Here is a 21,282-nt window from a genome sequence, read left to right on the forward strand (position 1 = left end):
TAGTTGAAAAGGTATGGAAACAATGCTTCAGGATTAAAGATTTAGGGCTAGAAGCAGTAGTGTGCTAGAGCCAGCTTATAGACAAAGTAGAGTGTGATCATTTACATCTATCTCAGAAATCAACGAATTACAAGTCAAGGCTTGATTTATTATTTTGTTTATTGTCTAGACTTAATAAACTGATAGAAAAATTAATAATGCAAATTAAATTTAAAAGTGTGTCAGGCACACTCCCCCCACCCCCACCCTCTTGAAAAGGTAGTTACTGTTAAGCATCTGTTATTACGCTTGGCTTGAAGCAACCTCAGAAGTCACCTAGTTCAGACCCTTCATCTTACATACAAGTAAACTGAGACATTGGATGATGAAATGATTACTTATGGTGGAGAAAGAATATAAACCCAGGTCCTCTGACTGCAAATGCGGGCCTCTTTCTATTGTAACACACTGCCTTTGTTTGGCATTTGAAGTGAATCATACAACACAACATAAGGAGCTCCATATTTTGTACATCTTCAGCCAGCAGAATGTATGCTATTTGAGGGAACGGATTGCTTCATTTCTGTTTTTGCAAACCCAGTGAATGTCACATAGTAGGCACTTAATAAATGTTTATCATGCTGAAGTATATAAAATTCTGCCCTGCCACCACATGGGTGTACACAAGATTATATACTGAATATATCTAATTTTTTTTTTCAAGCTTAAAGTGAAAGATTTCAACTTGGTTTACTAACCTGAGGTACTGAAATGAGAGATCTTTGCCTGCTGGTTTGTCCTCATGATGCTTCTTTCACAAATAAGATTTTTTTTTTTTATTTTGTAATGTTTAACAATCACTGCCATACAATTGTGATTTTATCCCCCCCACCTACCCCCCACTCCCCCCCTCCCTCCCCACGACTGCATACAATTCTGTATAGATTCTACATATACTTTCCTATTGAGTATATTTTCACTATAGTCATGCTATGTAGTCAGACTAAGATAAATGAAAGAAATCGTATAACAAATCAGAACATGATACACAAACACATACACATAAACAAACATGATCTGTTACATTATGTGAGTGACTTCCATATTTCTCTCTCTGAGTGTGGCAGGCATTTTGCCTTGAGATCCTCCATTGGGATTTTTTTTTTTTTTTTTGGTAAGAAGTTCTTGTGTTATTACACAAATCTAAGTCTACCAGAAAAAACTCTCAAACACTGTGGTTGTTGCTGTGCATAAAGTTCTCCTGGTTCTGCTCCTTTCACTCAGCATCAGGTCATATAAGTCCTTCCAGGCCTCTCTGAAGTCTTCTTGTTCATCATTTCTTATGGCACAATAGTACTCCATTACATTCATATACCATAATTTATTCAGCCATTCCCCAATTGATGGACATCCCCTTGACTTCCAGTTTTTGGCAACTACATAGAGTGCTGCTATAAATATTTTTGTACATGTGGGACCCTTTCCCATTTTTATGATCTCTTGGGGATATAGTCCTAGTAGTGATATTGCTGGGTCAAAGGGTATGCACATTTTTGTAGCCTTTTGGGCATAGTTCCAAATTGCTCTCCAGAATGGTTGGATGCGCTCGCAGCTCCACCAACAATGAATTAGTGTTCCAACTTTCCCACATCCTCTCCAGCATTTATCATTTTCTTGTTCTGTCATGTTTGCCAATCTTATAGGTGTGATGTGGTACCTCAGAGTTGTTTTGATTTGCATCTCTCTAATCAATAGTGATTTAGAACATTTTTTCATATGATTATAGAGAGCTTTAATTTCTTCCTCTGAAAATTGCCTGTTCATATCCTTTGACCATTTATCAATTGGGGAATGACTTGTATGATTATACATTTGGATCAGTTCTCTATATATTCTAGAAATGAGGCCTTTATCCCCGAGCTTAGCTGTAAAAATTCTTTCCCAATTTACTACATCCCTCCGGATTTTGGTTGCATTGGGTTTGGTTGTGCAAAAACTTCTCAGTTTAATGTGATCAAAGTTATCCATTTTGCATTTCATAATGCATTCTATCTCTCCTTTAGTAAAGAATTCTTCCCTTCTCCATAGATCTGATAAATACACTATTCCTTGCTTCTCCAGTTTATTCATGGTATCAATCTTTATACCTAAATCATGTACCCATTTGGACTTTATTCTTGTGTACGGTGTCAGGTATGGGTCTATGCCTAATTTCCTCCACACTGTTATCCAGTTTTCCCAGCAATTTTTGTCAAACAATGAGTTCTTATCCCAGAAGCTGGGGTCCTTGGGTTTATCAAACAGAAGGTTGCTATATTCCTTGCCTACTGCATCTTGAGTGCCAAGTCTATTCCACTTGTCTACCTCTCTGTTTCTTAGCCAATACCAAGTGGTTTTGATAATTGCTGCTTTATAGTACAGTTTGAGGTCTGGTAGCGCTAGGCCACCTTCCCAAGCATTTCTTTTCATTAGTCCCTTTGATATTCTGGACCTTTTGTTTTTCCAAATGAATTTTGATATTATTTTGTCCAGCTCTAGAAAGTAATTGTCTGATAGTTTAATTGGTATGGCACTAAATAGGTATATTAATTTGGGTAGAATTGTCATTTTTATTATATTAGCCCGGCCTACCCATGAGCAACTAATGTTTTTCCATTTACTTAAATCTGACTTTATTTGTGCAAAAAGTGTCTTGTAATTGTGTTCATATAATCCCTGGGTTTGTTTTGGCAGGTAGACTCCTAAGTATTTTATACTGTCTACCCTAACTTTAAATGGGATTTCTCTTTCTATCTCTTGCTGTTGGACTTTGTTGCTAATATATAGGAATGCAGAAGATTTGTGTGGGTTTATTTTGTACCCTGCAACTTTGCCAAAGTTGTTTATTAATTCTAGTAATTTTTTACTTGAATCTCTGGGATTCTCTAGGTAAATCATCATATCATCTGCAAAGAGTGATAACTTAGTTTCTTCTTTGGCTATTTTAATTCCTTGGATATCTTTATCTTGTCTAATTGCTACAGCTAACATTTCTAGTACCATATTAAATAATAGTGGTGATAATGGACAACCTTGTTTCACCCCTGATCTTATTGGGAATGCATCTAGCTTATCCCCATTGCATATAATGCTTGCTGAAGGTTTTAGACAGATACTGCTTATTATTTTATGGTAAGTTCCCTTTATTCCTACATTCTCCAATGTTTTTAGTAGGAATGGATGTTGTATTTTGTCAAAAGCTTTTTCTGCATCTATTGAGATAATCATGTGGTTTTTGTTAGCTTTGTTGTTGATGTGATCGATAATGCTAATAGTTTTCCTAATATTGAACCAGCCCTGTAGTCCTGGTATGAATCCTACCTGATCATAATGTATTAATCTCGTGATAAGATGCTGTATTCGTTTTGCTAGAATCTTATTTAAAATTTTTGCATCTATATTCATTAGGGAAATTGGTCTATAATTTTCTTTCTCTGTTTTGTCTCTTCCTGGTTTGGGTATCAAAACCATATTTGTATCATAGAAAGAATTTGGGAGGACTCCTTCTTCCCCAATTTTCAAGAATAGTGTATGTAGTATTGGAATTAACTGTTCTTTAAATGTTTGATAGAATTCACTTGTGAATCCATCTGGCCCTGGAGATTTTTTCCTAGGGACTTCATTGATGGCTTGTTCAATTTCTTTTTCTGAGATGGGGTTGTTTAAGTATTCAACTTCCTCTTCTGTTAATCTGGGCAATTTGTATTTTTTAAAATATTCATCCATCTCATTTAGATTATCGAATTTGTGGGCATAAAGTTGGGCAAAGTAGTTTCTAATTATTGTTTTAATTTCCTCCTCATTGGAGGTGAGTTCACCCCTTTCATTTTTAATATTAGTAATTTGGTTTTCTTCTTTCTTTTTTTTAATCAGATTGACCAAAGGTTTATCAATTTTATTAGTTTTTTCATAAAACCAACTATTGGTTTTATTTATTAATTCAATAGTTTTCTTAATTTCAATTTTATTAATCTCTCCTTTGGTTTGCAGTATTTCTAATTTGGTATTTACGTGGGGATTTTCAATTTGTCCTTTTTCTAGCTTTTTCAACTGCAAGCCTAAGTCATTGATCTCCTCTTTCTCTATTTTATTTATGTAAGCATTCAGAGATATAAAACTTCCTCTAATAACTGCTTTTGCAGTACCCCATAAGTTTTGGTATGTTGTCTCACTATTGTCATTCTCTCGAATGAAATTGTTGATTGTTTCTATGATTTCTTCTTTAACCCAACCCTTCTTTAGAATTAGATTATTTAGTTTCCAATTGATTTTTGGTTTCTCTTTCCATGGCCTTTTATTACATGTAATTTTTAATGCATTATGATCTGAAAAGGATACATTGATTATCTCTACCTTTCTGCACTGGATTGTGAGATTTTTATGTCCTAGTACATGGTCAATTTTTGTAAATGTTCCATGTACCGCTGAGAAAAAAGTATATTCCTTTCTATTCCCATTTAATTTTCTCCAAAGATCTATCACATCTGCCTTATTCAGAGTTTTATTTACCTCCTTAACCTCTTTCTTGTTTATTTTGAGGTTGGATTTATCGAGTTCAGAGATGGGGAGGTTGAGGTCCCCCACTAGTATAGTTTTGCTATCAATTTCTTCCTTCAACTCCCCCAACCTCTCTTCTAAGAATCTGGATGCTATACCACTTGGAGCATACATGTTTAGTAATGATATTGCTTCATTGTCTATGGTGCCTTTTAGCAGGATATAGTTTCCATCCTTATCCCTTTTGATTAGATCTATTTCTGCTTTTGCTTTGTCTGAGATTAGGATTGCTACTCCTGCCTTTCTTACATGAGCTGAAGCACAATATATTCTGCTCCATCCTTTGACCTTTATCCTATGTGTATCCCCCCGTTTCAAATGTGTTTCTTGTAAGCAGCATATTGTTAGATTATGGCTTTTAATCCATTCTGCTATCCGTCTCCGTTTTATGGGAGAGTTCATTCCATTCACATTCACAGTTATGATTACAATCTGTGTATTTCCCTCCAACCTCTTTCCCACCATTTGTGCTTTTAGCTCTCCCGTCTCCCTTCCCCTCCTCAATAGTATTCACTTTTCTCTCCCTCCTCCTGCAGCCTTCCCCTCCTTCTTTTGACCCCCCTCTCTTTTAGTCCCCTTTACTCTTATTGCTTCTTTCCTCCCTTTTAGCCACCCTCCCCTTTCTTCCCCCTTCCCCTCCTACTACCTATAGAGCTAGTTAGGCTTATCTACTTAAGATTATTGTTCCCTCCTTTGAACAAATCAGATGAGAGTACCTCTCAAACAATGCTCATCTCCCTCCCCTCCTTCCCTCTACTATAGTTTTGTACTTCTTCCTGTGATATAATTTGCCATTTTCTGCTTCCCCCTTTCCACACCTCCTATTACATTCCCTTCTCATACTTAAATCATATTTTTGACATGACATCATTTACTTTATGCCCGTTCCCTCTACATATATCCCTTTTATCATAATAGCTGCACAGTTCTCAAGATTAACAGGTATCATCTTCCCTTATAGGGAGGTAAACAGTTTGCCCTAATTGAGTAGCAAGTTTTTGTTTTTGTTTTTTCCCCTCTGTTTACCTTTTTATGATTCTCTGGAGACCTGCATTTGAAGATCAAATTGTCTATTGAGTTCTGGTGTTTTGGTCAGGAAGCTCTGGAAATCCCTTATTTCGTTGAATGACTTTCTCCTTGCCTGAAATGTTATGCTGAACTTTGCTGGGTAGTTGATCCTTGGTTGAAGTCCCAACTCCTTTGCCTTACGGAATATTGGGTTCCAATTCTTTCGATCTTTTAATGTAGAAGCTGCAAGGTCCTGTGTGATCCTGACTGTGTGTCCTTGATATTTGAATTGTTTCTTTCTGGCTGCTTGTAGTATTTTCTCCTTCACTTGATAGCTCTGAAATTTGGCAACTATATTTCTTGGGGTTTTGAGTTTGGGATCCCTTTCGGGAGGGGAACGGTGGATTCTTTCGATGACTATTTTGCCCTCTGAGTCTAGTACTTCTGGACAGTTTTCCTTGATGATTTCCTGGAAGATATTGTCCAGACTCTTTTCTTCATCATGGGTTTCTGGCAGGCCAATAATTCTTAGATTTTCTCTCCTGGATCTATTTTCCAGGTCAGTTGTTTTTCCAATTAAATATTTTACATTTTCTTCTATCTTTTCATTCTTTAGATTTTGTTTGACTGATTCTTGTTGCCTCATTGAGTCATTAGTTTCTACTTGCCCAATTCTAATCTTCATTGTAGTGTTTTCTTCAGTTAGCCTTTCCATCTCCTTTTCCATCTGACCAATTTTTCCCTTTAGGGAGCTATTTTCTCCATTTAATTTTTGTACTTCTTTTTCCAATCGACCAATTTTCCCAGTTAGGTTTTGGGTTTCCTTTTCCATCTGATCAATTTTCCCAATTAGGTTTTGGGTTTCCTTTTCCATTTGATTAGCTCTTCCTTTTAGGGAATTATTCTCTCCAGTTAATTTTTGAACTTCCTTTTCCATTTCTTCAATTTTCTTTTTCAGGGTGATGTTCTCATCAGTGAATTCTTTTTTTATAGTTTTAAAATCATTGGCCAGTTTTTCTTTTATATCCTTCTTCAGACGTTCCAGGTAATCTAGTTGTGCTTGCGAGAAATTCATAGTCCCATCTGAGGTTTCAGATGGAAGTACAGTCTCAGCCCTAACCTCTTTGGTGTTTGTGTTTTGGTCCTTATCCCCATAGAAAGATTCTATGGTTTTTTCACTTTTCGTCTGCTTTTTCCGATTCATGATGTTGGCTGAGTGTTGTAGCTTTTGGTTCTTTCAGTCAGAAGGTACAGATCTTTAAGTTGAGCTGATGTGTGTCTGGGCTAAAAGCAGGCTTTTTTTTTTTGTTTCCCTGATCAACCCTGGGGTTAGCTTGTTAGGTGTGTGGGAGGTGTGGTCTGGTCTCAGGCTATCTCCTCAGCTGACTTGAGGCAAAGGCAAGGTCAGGGGATGGTAATCCCAGCTTCCCTATTGTCTTCCCTTTTCCCCTGGAGGGCTGGGGCACGCCTAGAAGCTAACGCGTGTTCCCGCCCCTCCTGGGGCTCGTCTCCTGGCTCTGAGGCTTGCCTGGGTCTCAGTGCGAATTTTCTCTGCCCTGGGTCGTCTGTCCCTCCAGCCGTCTCCGCCACCGTAGGAAGAATCCCCCTTTGCCACTTTTCCAGCCTCTGGTGTTATGAGACCACCCGCCCCCTTCTGCTGTTCCTGCTGATCCAGGATTAATCTGGGGAAGAATTTTATGGTTCCCTCACGGTCATCAGGGGGGAGGAGAGAGCACTTACTGATCACTCTGCCATCCCAGTTCCTGGAAGTTCAAGTAGTGACCCACCGAAGTCCGTCTTCAGGCTGAATATTTCAAGGGCTGCTGCGGTGATGTCTGGCACTCAGCGGCTCTCACCGGCTCGGCCTGGCTTATCTCCTGCTCCGCTGGTCTCGCCCGCCACTTTCGGGCTCCTCTGGTCCCCTCCGCCCTGCCGCGCTGACCACGCTGCACTGTGCGCCGGGGTCTTGCCCCCGCGGAACAGATCCCTCCCGTGGACCCTCCGGTCCAGCCTGGGCTCTGAATCCATCAAAGTCCGTCACCCACTGGATTTTACACCTCCAAAGTCTGGTCAGACTCTCCCCCCAGAGATATCCAGAGGAGTTTTTCCAGGAGCTTAGGTGAGTCGTTGCTTTCACTCCACCATCTTGTCTCTGCCCCCCCACAAATAAGATTTTTTGTGAACTTCACAAGGAGAAAAAAAAACCAAAAATGTTAGACTTCAGTAAAAATCCAATCAATAACTATTCACTGATTCTCTGCTAAGTGTATTGTCTTAGGTACTTACAGCATAATCCCTGATTTAGATGAATTTTCCATCTTGTTAGGGAGACAAGAAAATGACTCAGAAGTTGAAAAATATAAGACTCAAGGAACAACCAATGTAAAAACACAAATTGTGTCACAAAACAGCTCTTGAATTATAGCTAGATGAATGCTATGAGTTCTGAGACAAGAATAAGAGGAGACACTTTCCTATAGACCAAGGAATTCATCCAGGAGTGGGAGCACAAAGGAGAGGTAAAGAGATGACAAAGAGTTAGGAAAGAGCCACAGAAGAAAGGCATATGTCAATACTAAGTGTCCAGTTTAGTTAGTTCAAGAAGTTAAGGGGACATATACTACAAGGTTAACATAGAAGAAGCCTCTCCAAACACCCAAGTGTGTGTCCATCTGTGATTAGTTACTGCTGTTCGCAAAAGGGCCCACTTACATCAGTAGGAGGCTCACAATTTGTAGCTTTGCCTTTGAGGCCTGTTTCTACTTGGAAATTCTTCTTTTTTGAATGTCTAATTCCAAGCTCCATTGCATAGAAGTCGGAAAATTACATGTCATGCTTTTTACAGGGTGTTGGTGCTACTCTGCACCTCTCCCTCTTTCTTACAAGAATAGCAAGGAAGATTTTTAGTAAATGCTTTGCCAAAAATATAAATAAACCATATCAACAATCTACTAGAGACTAGTAACCCATCAAAATAAGAAATGAGATTAGTCTAGAATGTACTATTGTGGATGAAACCACACTAACCCTTTGTAGGGACAACTTTCTTTTCTAGATATTCACTAATCTTTCCTTATAGAAATCATTCTAGAATTTTTCCAGGAATCAAAGTCAAGTTTGAGTTTGTAAATTTCATGCTCTTCTCTTTTTAGAGAGTAGAGAGAATATTTTCAATGACCCCACGTCTACCAATTTTTTCAGTAGCTGAGAATTTAGTTTACTATGTTATGATTATTATTTTTTAGTTTAACAGTGTCCTAATGGCATGAACTCACCAATAGAAAGGTTGTGGGTGTTTTGTTTGTTTATTTGTTTTCACATAACAACTTAGTGCTTTAGGAAATTTTGTGAGACTATATGCAAAACTCCATATTGGTAGAAGGAGTTTTCTCATCAGGAAATTCCCCACATAAATGAAATTATAAATCTAGTCCCTTTCCATATTTATCTTGAATACCAACACCCTATTAGCATTTTTTGTTTGGCCCTTTCTAGCTCAGAAAAGGGGAAAAAATAGAAATGAACAACTATGACCTCCCTCCATCATCCATAATTAACATTTCATCTACCCTGAGTAGTAGCCCTATCTCTTCTTTGATACCTTTCTTTTCCTCAATATAACTTTTAAAAATATTTATAGATTACGGATATAGCTAGAACTAGACATCTATCTACATCCATGATCTAGAATGATAGAAACATAAATATATCTGTGTGTGTTCATCCTTTGCTGTTGAAGAAGACCATGCCATCACTAGCACTTGACTTTGTTTTGAGTGAGGGAGGGCTGTGCAGGTCACCAGCCTCACTTCTCTTCCAGAGCCATCTGAATCCAGTGACCAGATATTCATCAGGATGACTGGAGATGAGTCAGGATGAGGCAATTGGGGTTAAGTGACTTGCCCAAGGTCACACAGCTAGTGAGTATCAAGTGCCTGAGGTGAGATTTGAACTCAGGTGCTCCTGACTCCTGCACTGCCACTGTACCATCTAGCTGTCCTACATAATTATATATGGAGTGTAAGAAAGAAGGAGGGAGAGAGAGAGAGAGAGAGCACTGGAAGAGACCTACAGATCTATTATGGTTATTTAATCTGATCCTCTTATTTTGAAGATAAGAAACCTTGGCCCAGCCTAAGGAGGTGACTCTCCCAAGGTCATATAAGCTCTAATGGCAGAACTGGCATTTAAACTGTAGTTGCCTAACCCCAAATCTAACCTTCTTTTCTTTACCTTTTCTTGCCAACCCCATATCACTCTGAACTTCAGGGCTCCTGAGACCATTCTTACAGAACCATTCAATGCTTTTGTAATCACCTTCTGTAACTAGCCATTGATTATAGCTTTTGTAACTATGCTTTGAAAATTTAAACTATTGCATGAGTTCACTCTGCATCCACATCAGTTCTTCAAGCAACACTCACTTTTTATTCTCATCAGAGTTTTTTCTCTGTGTCTTTAGGACTTAATTTTTGAGAGCTTCCCAACCACAATTGACTGACAGCACTTAAAGAGTTTTTATACACAAGATCTTCTGTATGCTTTCTCCATACCCTTTGAAATCTCTTCTCTTTAAATCTAGGCTACATGGCAGACAATTCTTGGTCTTCTTTATTTTAAGTTCTAAATTGGAGTAGGCCAAAGAGACCATGGTCTCCCATCAAATTCTGGGCCATCTCCAGTCATCCTGATGAATATCTGGTCACTGGACCCAGATGGCTCAGGACAGGTAAGTGAGGCTGGTGACCTTGCACAGCCTTCTCTCACTCAAATCAAAGTCAACTGCAAGTCGTGTCATCATTTCTCTGATGTCATGGTCCTCTTCAAAAATGAAGAATGAACACAATAACAACAAATTGGAGTTGGCATTCCTGCCAAATTTCCCATCTTTTTCATTCTAGCAACAACTTCTTCCTTTTTCAGTGAAAATCCAATGTAGAATAGAATTTCCCTTATTGGTTTTTCCAGCTTTTGAAGAATAAAATTACCATTAAAACATATTAAGCAATTTTTAAGTATTCTAACTTTGTCATAGAAAGACTCCAGTAGATGTCTAGATATTGGAAATTCTTCCTCCACCCCTTCTGACAAAATATACCTGTTAGAGATGAGCTGCTTTACTGCACTTCTCTACTTGTCTTTATCTAGGTGAGCCATGGCACTTTCAAATGAAAATATTCTTTCTGTTTCTTTCTACATAGACTTTAACCTATGAGATCTTTAGCACGCATCCTCCTTCTGGACCCAGGTTTTCCTCACGTGAGTATTATCTTCTTTATATACGATGCTATTCTCCCATGCCTTGAAGACATTGCCTTCTCCCTTCTGCCTCATAAGATCCCTCCCCTTCTTCAGAGTGTACCTCAAGCAACAGAACCTCCATAGAGTCCCTCTTGTTACTCCCAAATGCTTTGTGCCCTCCCTCCCAAGTTGCCTTGTATATGTAATTACTTTGTATTTTCCCACTTTTTAAAATTCTGTATATACTTATATCTGTCCTTGTACTCTTCCCAATCAGAAAGCATTGGGTTTATTGCATTCATTGTATTTGTATCCCCAGCATCTAGTGTTGTGCTTGCCATGTAGTAAGTGCTTAAGTATTGTTTAGAAATCAAAAAGATAGAAGGCAGGTCCAAGATGGCAGATTAAAGGCAGGGACTTCCCTGTGATGTCCCCCAGACACTATAAATAATGTCTTTAATTAAATTCTACAGTGGTGGAGCCCACAAAAAGACAGCATTAAACAATTTTCCAGCACAAGACAACTTAGAAGATCAGCAGGAAAGATCTGTTGCACCAGGGTGAGAGATGAGCACAGTCCAGCAGAGCCCTGGCCACAGGAAACTCTGAGAAGGCCTTGGAAGTAAATAAATCAGCAGCAGTAGATTCCAGAGCTTCCAGAGCTCTCCATCCATGGACAGTAAGGGGCTCAAACAACTGATCAAGAGGAGATTAAAGATCTAGATTATAGGGCTCTCTTTGCTAGCACTGGGGCAGGACTCTGTCACTTTGCCCATACTCAGATCCAGGTCACAGGGTGGCAGTCCCAGGTTGAGGAGGAGCACTAGCACACCAAAGCTTGCTGACACAGTGGAATGGGGACCCTCCTCATAGTTCCAGAGTAAAAAAGAGTACTTGTGGTCACTCAGACCAGAGCACAGTCCAGGAGAGTAGTAGAAACCTCTCCTTAGATCATACCACCTTGGAATAACTGAAAACTTACAGGTTTCTAGAAATATCTCTGAAAACCCCTGAAGCTTGGGACAATGCACCTTTTCCCCTGGAAGCAGAGCCCTACTTTAGCAAAAAAGATCAAAGTCAAGTAATAGGCTGGAAAAATGAGCAAACAACAGCAAAAAATTCTCACCATTAAAGGTGACAAGAAAGATCAAAATACATACTTAGAAGAAGATAACAGAGTCAAAGCTGTTACATCCAAAGAGCAAAAAAAATATGAATTAGTCTGAAGCTGTGGAAGAGCTCAGAAAGGACTTTGAAAATCAAGAAAGAGAGGTAGAGGAAAAATTGGGAAGAGAAATGAGAGTGATCAAAGAAAATAATAGAAAAAGGGTCAACAGTTTGATAAAAGAGACACAAAAAATACTGAAGAAAATAACACCTTAAAAAACTGACTAGGTCATATTGTAAAAGAAGCGCAAAAAGCCCACGAGGAGAAGAATACCTTAAAAAGCAGAAATGGCCAAATGGAAAAGGAGGTCCAAGAGTTCACTGAAGAAAATAATTCCTTAAACATTAGAATAGAGCAAATGGAAGCTAATGACTTTATGAGAAATCAAGAAACAATAAAACAAAACCAAAAGAATGAAAAAAATAGAAGACAATATGAAATATCACATTGGAAAAACAATTGACCTGGAAAACAGATTCAGGAGATATGATTTAAGAATTATTGGACTACCTGAAAGTCATGATAAAAAAAGATCCTAGACATTTTTCAAGAAACAATAAAAGAAAACTGCCATGATATCCTAGAACCAGAGGGTAAAATAGAAATTGAAGGAATCCACTGATCACCTCCTGAAAGATTTCTCAAAATGAAAACCTCCAGGAATATTATAGCTAAATTCCAGAGTTCCTAAGTCAAGGAGAAAATATTGCAAGCAGCCAGAAAGAAACAATTCAAGCATCATGGAGCCACAGTCAGGATAACATAAGATTTAGCAGCTTCTACACTAAAGGATCAGAGAGTTTAGAATATAATATTCCAGAAGTCAAAGAGCTAGGATTACAACCAACAATCACCTACCCAGCAAAACTGAATATAATCGTTTGGGGGGAAAGATGGACATTATGTGAAATAGAACATTTTCAAGCATTCTTGATGAAAAGACCAGAGCTGAACAGGAAATTTGACTTTCGAAAGCAAGACTCAAGAGAAGCATAAAAAGACAAAAGAAAGGGAAATCATAAGGGACTTATTAAAGTTAAACTGTTTATATTGCCACATAGGAAGATGATACTTGTAATTCAAGAACTTTCTCATTATTAGTTAGGGAAGTTACAAGGAGAATATGTAGACAGAGAGCACAGATATGAGTTGAATATGAAGGGATGATGTATAAAAATAAAATTAAGGGGTGAGAGAGGAATATACTGGGAGAATGAAAAAGGGAGAGATAGAATGGGATAAATTACCTCACATAAAAGAGGCAAGAAAATGCTTTTATAATGGAAGGGAAGAGGAGTTAGTGAGAGGGATTGAGTGAGCTTTACTGTCGTCAAAATTGCCTGAAAGACAGAATAACATACACGCTCAACTGGGTATACAAATCTGTCTTACCCTACAGGAAAGTAGGACAGGAAGGACATAAGAGAAAGGGGTGGGATGATAGAAGGGAGGACAGATTGGGAGAGGAAGTAGTCAGAAGCAAAACACTTTTGAAAAGGGACAGGTGAAAGGAAAGAGAGAATAGAATAAACAGGAGTGGGAAACAGAATGGAGGGAAATACAGTTAGCAGTAGTAACTGTAAAAATAAATTGAAAAAGCCTCATTTCTGAAACATATAAAGAACTGAGTCAAATTTATAAAAATAAGAGCCATTTGATAAATGATCAAATTGATAAATGATCAAAAGATAGGAATAGTTTTCAGATGAAGTAATCAAAACTATAGCCATATGAAAAAAAAATGTTCTAGCTCACTATTGATGGGAAGTGCAAAATTAAAACAATTTTGAGGTACTACCTCATCCCTATTAGATTGACTAATAGGACAGAAAAAGAAAATGACAAATGTTGGAGGGCACATGGGAAAAATGAAACTTTAATGTACTGTTGGTGGAGTTATGATCTTATTTGATCATTCTGTAGAGCATTTTGGAACTATACCCAAAGATCTATAAAACCATGTATACTCTTTGACCTAGAAATACCACTGCTAGATCAGTATCCAAAAAGAGATAAAAAACAAAAAACGAAAAAGACCTATATATGTACAAAAATATTTATAATAGCTCTTTTCTGGTGGCAAAGAACTGGAAATTGAGGGGTGCCTATCAATTGGGGAATGGCTGATCAAATTGTGGTCTATGATTATGATGGAGTACTACTGTGCTATAAGAAATTATAAACAGGATACTCTCAGAAAACCTTAAAAGACTTACATAAACTAATGCAAAGTGAAATGCACTATGTACAGCAATATTGTAAGATCAACTGTGAATGATTTAACTATTCTCAGCAATACAATGATCCATTACAACTCTGAAGGAATTATGATGAAAAATGCTATCCATTCTCAGAGAAAGAACTGATGGTGTCTGAATACAGATTGAAACACACTTTTTTACTTTGTTCATTTCTCTTGAGTTTTTTGTCTATTTTTCCTTCACAACATGAGTATTACAGAAATGTTTTGCATAACTACACGTGTATAACCTATATAAAATTGTTTGCCTTCTCAATGTGGGCAGAGAAGGGGAGGGGAAAAGGTAGAGAATCTGGAGCTCAGAGTTTTAAAAACGAATGTTAAAAATTGTTTTTACATGTAACTGGGAAAAATACTAAATACAAATAATTTTAAAAGAAATCAAAAGGATCAAATCAGTTAGGGTGAAGGTCAATGATTTTTTGTGACGAGAGGTGATGGATGAAATGTCACATTCAAGGAACAGTTAGTATTCTGCTTTGTCTGGAATATAGAATCTGTTAAGGGGAATTACATGAGACAAAGCTGGAAAAGCATGTTAGAGTGCACTTACTGACTACATAATTCATTTGATACCTTTGTATAGCCTGATATTATTAGTTATTCTTTTTACAGAGAGAGAGAAAGAAAAAGAGAGACAGAGAGACAGAGACATCTATGTCAGGATCAGAGAATTATAGATTTAGAGCAGAAATGCACCTTAGAGGCTAAATCTAACTTTCATATTTTTTTTAATAGATGAAGTTCAGAGGATGAAGTGGAAGAGCGTGTGTTGTTTGTTCTTCATGTCTGAAGAGGACCAATGATGTCACAGGTGATGTCTTGGCTTGTGTATGAATTGAAGTGAGTCCACGTTATACAAAGCAGTCAGCCTAACTCTCTCTTTCAGAGTTATCAAAGTCCAGTGGCAGAGTAACAGTCAAGATGAGGAGCAATGTTCCAAGAGGTATAGATGCCCTTAGCATCTTCAATTTCTCTCCAGAAGGCAAGTTCAGTGATCGTTGGAACAAGTTATTCTCATCTGCCCGTTCTGCTGTGTGTTGCACTACAGTCAAATAGATCTGGGTTTGAATCCTGACTCACATTAGCTGTCTGATCCTGAGCAAGTCATTTGGCTACTCTGAGAGGGGCCTGTTTCTTCATTGGTAAAATAAGGGAGACAGACTCAATAACCTCTAAGGTTCCTTCTAACTCTGAACCTATGGTCCTAAGTGAGGTACCAAGAACCATCACGCTGATAAGTTCCAGAGGCAGAATTTGAAACCAGGTTTTCAGGTCTCCAGGTCCATCACACTATCCACTACTGTTTAAATAAGTAAATTGAGGCTATCATCAGTGGAGTTGCCACTGGCGGCCCCGGGTCTCTGTCTCCACCTTCTCCCGCCTGTAATCAGTGAGGAGACCCGCTAAGTAAATCCCTTCACGGTGGAGTAAATAGAAGAAGAAAGCTGAGAAGGAGCAAAGCATTGTTTACAAATGCCTTAATAATGAGCAAATGTGGCAGGAAAAAATATATTAAGACAAACACAAGACAAATGACCATGGAAACAGTCAAATCTCAGCAAGATGGAGGTGTAACAGATTCTGTAACAGACAGTGATTCTGCTCACGTACAGACTCAGACTGGTCAAAATTCTATTCCCACCCTAGCTCAGGGAGACCCTCAAATTGCATCGATTTTTCTCATCTTTATAAGAAAGGAACATTTATGTGGCAGTCATCGCTGACTTCTTCTCCAGGGGTTTTTTCGGATTAAGTACAACCACTCTTGCAAGTGCCATCCACACGTCTTCGTAAGGTGCTCCAAGTGCTGTCCTTGGTATGGTCATTTTGTTGGTTCCACTTTTGTCCTGATCTGAAGAGACCTCATTGTTGGTTTTACCTGCAGATGTACTTAGGATGATCAGGCATCATTCATGAGAACATAGAATTTAGAGGTCATCCAATTCAACCCCCTCATTTTAGAGATGAGGAAACAAACCCAGCAAGATGAAGGAACCTGCCCAATGTCCCAAATGGTTTCTGTAGCTGGATCAGGCATTGGAAGAGGCTCTCCAGCTGTAACACTAGTGCAAGTGCCTTCAGGTCAAACTGTACATGTTCAGGAAGTGATTCGGACACCACAGTCATTGGTTATCCAGTCACTACAAATACAAACTGTTCAGGTAGCAACAATTGCAGAGACAGATGAGTCTGCAGAAGCAGAGGGTGTAATTGATTCTTATAAACGTAGAGAAATCCTTTCAAGACCACCTTCATATCGAAAAATACTGAATGAATTTTCATCTGATGTGCCTGGTGTTCCCAAGATTGAAGAAGAAAAATCTGAGGAAGAAATAACACTACCTAACTACTATCCTGACAGTGCCTATATCAGACTAGCATGGGGCAATATACAGCTACTGATGACATGCCAACTTACCAGATCCGAACTCCTACTACAGCTTTGCCACAGGGAGTCATAATGGCAGCCTCTCCAGGAAGTTTGCATAGTCCACAGCAAATAGTGGAAGAGACAACCCACAAATTAGAATTAAGACTTATGAAAAATAGGGAAGCTGCTCGAGGGCATCGCAGAAAGAAGAAGGAGCAGGTCTTGAAAATGTCTTGAAAATTGTGTGACTGTTCTTGAAAACCAAAACACGATTCTCATTGAGGAACTCAAAGATCTTTATTGCCCTAAAGCAGAGTAACTGTTTTGGCTTGGACCTTGTTTATTGTGAACTCTAATCGAGGCATGAGAAGCAGCAATTTTACAAATTGCCAGGTGGACTTGTGGAAAGGACACTTGTGACCCTTGGGAATCCAGTTTGGCTTAGTATTTGAAACTGAATTGGGAGTGTTGTTCCAAAATTTGGAATGCAACCATGATCACACAAGTTATACTGAGCTTTCTTCAATCTGTTTGCCAGTAGCATGCAAAAGGTTTTCTGTTTGCCCTTTTTGCTTCTGCTTTTTGCAGGGAAGCTGCTAAAGGATGTCATCGTCGAAAGAAAGAATATGTAAAATGTCTGGAGAGAATGTTGCAGTGCTGGAAGTTCAGAACAAGAAGCTTCTAGAGGAACTTGAAACCTTGAAAGACATTTGCTCTCCCAAAACAGATTAGTAGGAATATTTACACTATGAACTGATTACAATATGTACAGTTGCTTTTGAAGGCAATACAATATTACAGCTGGCAAGAATTATGGTTTTCCTTTGTATCATTCATCTTATACTATAATTTCTAACATTCCTGAAATGCTTTACTGTACTTTGTTGACTCTAAGCTGTAACTTCCGTTTTTTAAAGGAGACAAACTATAAAAAATTTATGTAACAAATTCTTAAAATGCAATATTTGTGAGATGGACATTGCCACATATTTGCAGTTTTCCACTCTTTCTGTCACTAATAGTGTGTCCTATGCAATCAAATTTTTGCAGGTCTTTTAAAAATCATTTTAGGAAAGGATGATCACAGATAATGCATCCAACAGTACAATAAAATTAAACCACCAAAAATAACTCAGGAAGTAGTTAATAGAAAGTCTGTTCTGATTGCATACTTATATAAGAATACATAAATGAATTTATGGCATTTTTAAGATTTTAATATTAGTTGTTTTGTGAAGAAAATGTGGTATTGCTGTCTTTGAATGCCATGGTTGAAGACAGTTTTTAATAGAACCGTGTTGCTTACAAAAAAAAAAAAGGAAATTGTAAGACCCTTCTAAGCATAGGACTTTTAATTCATCTGTGTCCCTCTTTTAAACTCTTAGGATGATATCTTATACCCACTAAGTGCTTACAAGGACACTCTCAAGAACTCTGAAGAATTTGGAATTCAATTATGAGACATGGGAGACAATGGCACAGGATCTCCCAGCATGGCATGCCCACATTAAAAAAGGCTCTGTGCTATATGAGCTAAGAAGAAGAGAAATGTGAGAGGTTCAAATTTAGAGACATCTCCCCTCCAAATGTGCATATGGACTATTTGAGCTCAAACTGTCGTACAGCCTTCTGAGGTCATACTGGTCTGATCAACCACAGTCAGACACACTGCACCTTGACCTCAACATAGTGATGTCATTTTGGTCCTCTTCAAGAACAAAGGACAACAACCGAGTGCTTAGTAAATATTTTTAATTGATTAATCGTGTTCTCCATTGTGCCAGTCATATTAACCAATAAGCATAATGGAAGTCACTTGGTAAGAAAACTAAACAAATTTGAGCGTAAATACATTTTAAAACAATTTTATCAAAGATCTTATACAGAGCAGTAGACAGAGACTTCTGCAGTAGAACAACCAACAGCTACCTTGCATCAGGACAAGGACCATTTCTTATTTGTTTGATTTTATGTGTGTGTGTGTGTATGTGTGTGTGTGTGCGTGTGTGTGTGTGTGTATGGATGGATGGATAGACAGATAGATAAACAAACAGATAGGTCTCCAAGCAAACTGCTTTTCTGATATTTCAGAAAACTCCCTGAATTAGAAACAACATTCATTTCAATTAATAAATCATTTCCTGATCACCTGTTATGTGCAAAATACTGGTCTTGATACAGGGGAAGATACAAAGTTCAGATTAAAATGCCCCTTAAAATGTAATAGCAATAGGTGACAGGTATACATGTAGCTATAATCTGATTAGTCTATGATAAATGCAAGCCAAGATCCATATGGGGTTGGAGTGGGGAAGGTCATTATTGACTAGGGAACAACATTATCATCCAGGGCCAGGCAGCATCTCTTACTGGCACTAGTCATTTCATCAAGGGCTTTGCTATTTTTCCTTTATAAAATGCTGTCACTCATCTCCCCTGACACAGACTAAATGTAAAAATTAAACATCCATTCATTAAAAGACCCACACTGGGGCTTGGTATATGGAAACTTGACCTTAATAAATCATTCTTTTCCTACCATTTGCTGAGTTCCTACAATGTAAGGGTAAGTGCCTAGGCCTCATTCCCATGGTCAAAATTATTCTTAGTCAAAGCATATAGCATTAGACTATTGTACCCCACAGGGTAGTAATGGGAATGTTGATTTGATTATGAATCCCTTGATTATGAAAGGGGGTTGGGGGTATATATTCAATAGCAAGGGAATTTGTGAATCTTTGAACTTGCCTGATGATCAAACATGGCATCCTAGGAAAGATGAAGAGACAATTTCCAGTTCTCAACTATAGAGAGGCAGAGGGTTTATTGATGGCCAGACTATTGTACCAAGCCAGGCAGGTACTTATTCCAATGTTGACTAGGTTATTTCTTCTAGGTTGGAGTGGGGTTGGAGGGGGTGGGGAGACAGGATTCAGAAAATTCTTTCCCTAAGTTTTCTGAGAGAGTTATCAACAAAGATGATGTCATTTATCACATTATGGGGTGAACAGGTATTATAGAAATAAAGGCACTGGCTTTGAAATAAAAAAATAACTCAAGAAAGCTGGGTTCAAGTCCTGGCTCTGTCACTTCGTGTGAGACTTTTGACATAGCACTTTGTGCTTAACAAACATTTATAAATAATTTGTGGATTTTATTCATTGCATATTTATGCAACCTCTCTATCACATGAGAGACTTTCAGAATACCCATCCTAGGTTTTCCATGGGTCCATATCCATTCACAATGATAGTCTGTAAACCTCCTTTTTCCTCTGGCGCGCCAAGAGACACAATCAGTTCAAAATAAAATGAAATTTGGGGAAATTGTGTCAAAAAGATTTACAATAGAACCTTTGAGCAATAAACATTAGATAAGGTCTTTCACAAACAAACAAAATCCCGTTAGTAGAGTGAGGACAGAAAGGACTCCTGAATGAAGAGCCCCAAATGCAGGGAATATGTGCCGCTCATATCTCCAACACTGCAGAATGATGACTTTGTCCTTAATAGGCCTGCTCATGACTAGGCATATGGCATCTTCCATTTCAGGGACTTTGGCTAGAGCTTGCTGACCTGAAACTGACAGGCTAATAATTCTTTAATCATAGCCACTTTACTCACCTTATAAAAGCCAGGTATTGTGCCTCTAAAGCTAAGATTTGGTCTTTCCTTTGAATCTTACATCTGTGATGGAGAAAAACAAAAATTAAAAAAAAACAAAAAACCTTCTCTCATAGTTAATTACTTAACCTAGAGTTAGCAGCAACTTTGACATAACCCCATGTTCCTCTCTGGCTTAGGTGCAAATGAACTTGAACCAGGACAAAAAGGAAGATAAGGAGACATGGTCAGAGCCCTACCTACCCAGTGCACTTTCTGGTTTTTTTATGTATATGTCAGTGGAAAATCTGCTTGGCTTAGTACAAGGCTTTGGCCTGCTAAAAACCTTTGTCTCTCTACAGGTGTTTCTGTTGAATACTGCAAATATAAAACCTCATTACGCTAACAGTGCCTGGAACAAAGCAGTGGCATCAAAAGAGAATGTTACTTGACACAAAAACTTTTCCTAAGAGCTAGATTAAACTAACTTCAGAAGACAGTACATTAGAAGTTGGTAGAAGCCCTGAAGTATCTGCAAGGACATCGCAGGCACATATTGCTCATCCTAAGTTCCAGTCACCTTTAAAAATATCCTACGCAAAGCCACATCAAGGAGGATATCTCTGTGTAAAGGAGTGGCAAAATCCCTAGATAGGGCCATCTGGGAACTGGTGATGTTTTTCTCTTCAGCCTTCTTTGGGACATGGTCATTTGGCTGTAGTTCATTTTCCCAAATGACACCGAACTGCTCCTAGATTTTTTAACAACATGGGCAGGGGGGAGAAGAGAGGGCGGGTCTGGAGTGACTATGGTGTGATCTGTGGCAGAAGTTTGGTATAGTGTAAACACTCCTGTATTTAGAATCAGAGAATCTGGTTTTGAATCTTATCTTAATCTCTTCTTTATGGCCCTGGTCAAATCATATCATTCTTTGTGTCTCAATTTCCTCATCTGTAAGATTATAGGTTTGGGAGATGGCCTTATGAATTGGAGAGGTCCTGGATCTACTGGGGGGCACTGACTGACAATAAGGAAAGTTCCCGTATTGGAGATA

The 21,282-nt window shown here is 38.3% G+C and overlaps 1 long non-coding RNA gene and 1 pseudogene across 1 annotated transcript in view; one reads left to right on the top strand and one right to left on the bottom strand.

The window, feature by feature from the left end:
* The window catches only part of LOC140505351 (uncharacterized), a 57,638-nt gene that overhangs the window by 9,539 nt on the left and 26,817 nt on the right, over positions 1-21,282 (bottom strand). The window contains exon 2 of the long non-coding RNA XR_011967461.1: positions 20,250-20,312. This is a non-coding gene — a long non-coding RNA (uncharacterized lncRNA). The remainder of the gene's footprint in view (positions 1-20,249; positions 20,313-21,282) is intronic.
* On the top strand, positions 15,261-17,739 carry LOC140505350 (cAMP-responsive element modulator-like; annotated as a pseudogene).

The sequence above is a fragment of the Notamacropus eugenii genome, chromosome 5, assembly GCF_028372415.1.
Source record: "Notamacropus eugenii isolate mMacEug1 chromosome 5, mMacEug1.pri_v2, whole genome shotgun sequence".
Classification (NCBI taxonomy): domain Eukaryota; kingdom Metazoa; phylum Chordata; class Mammalia; order Diprotodontia; family Macropodidae; genus Notamacropus; species Notamacropus eugenii.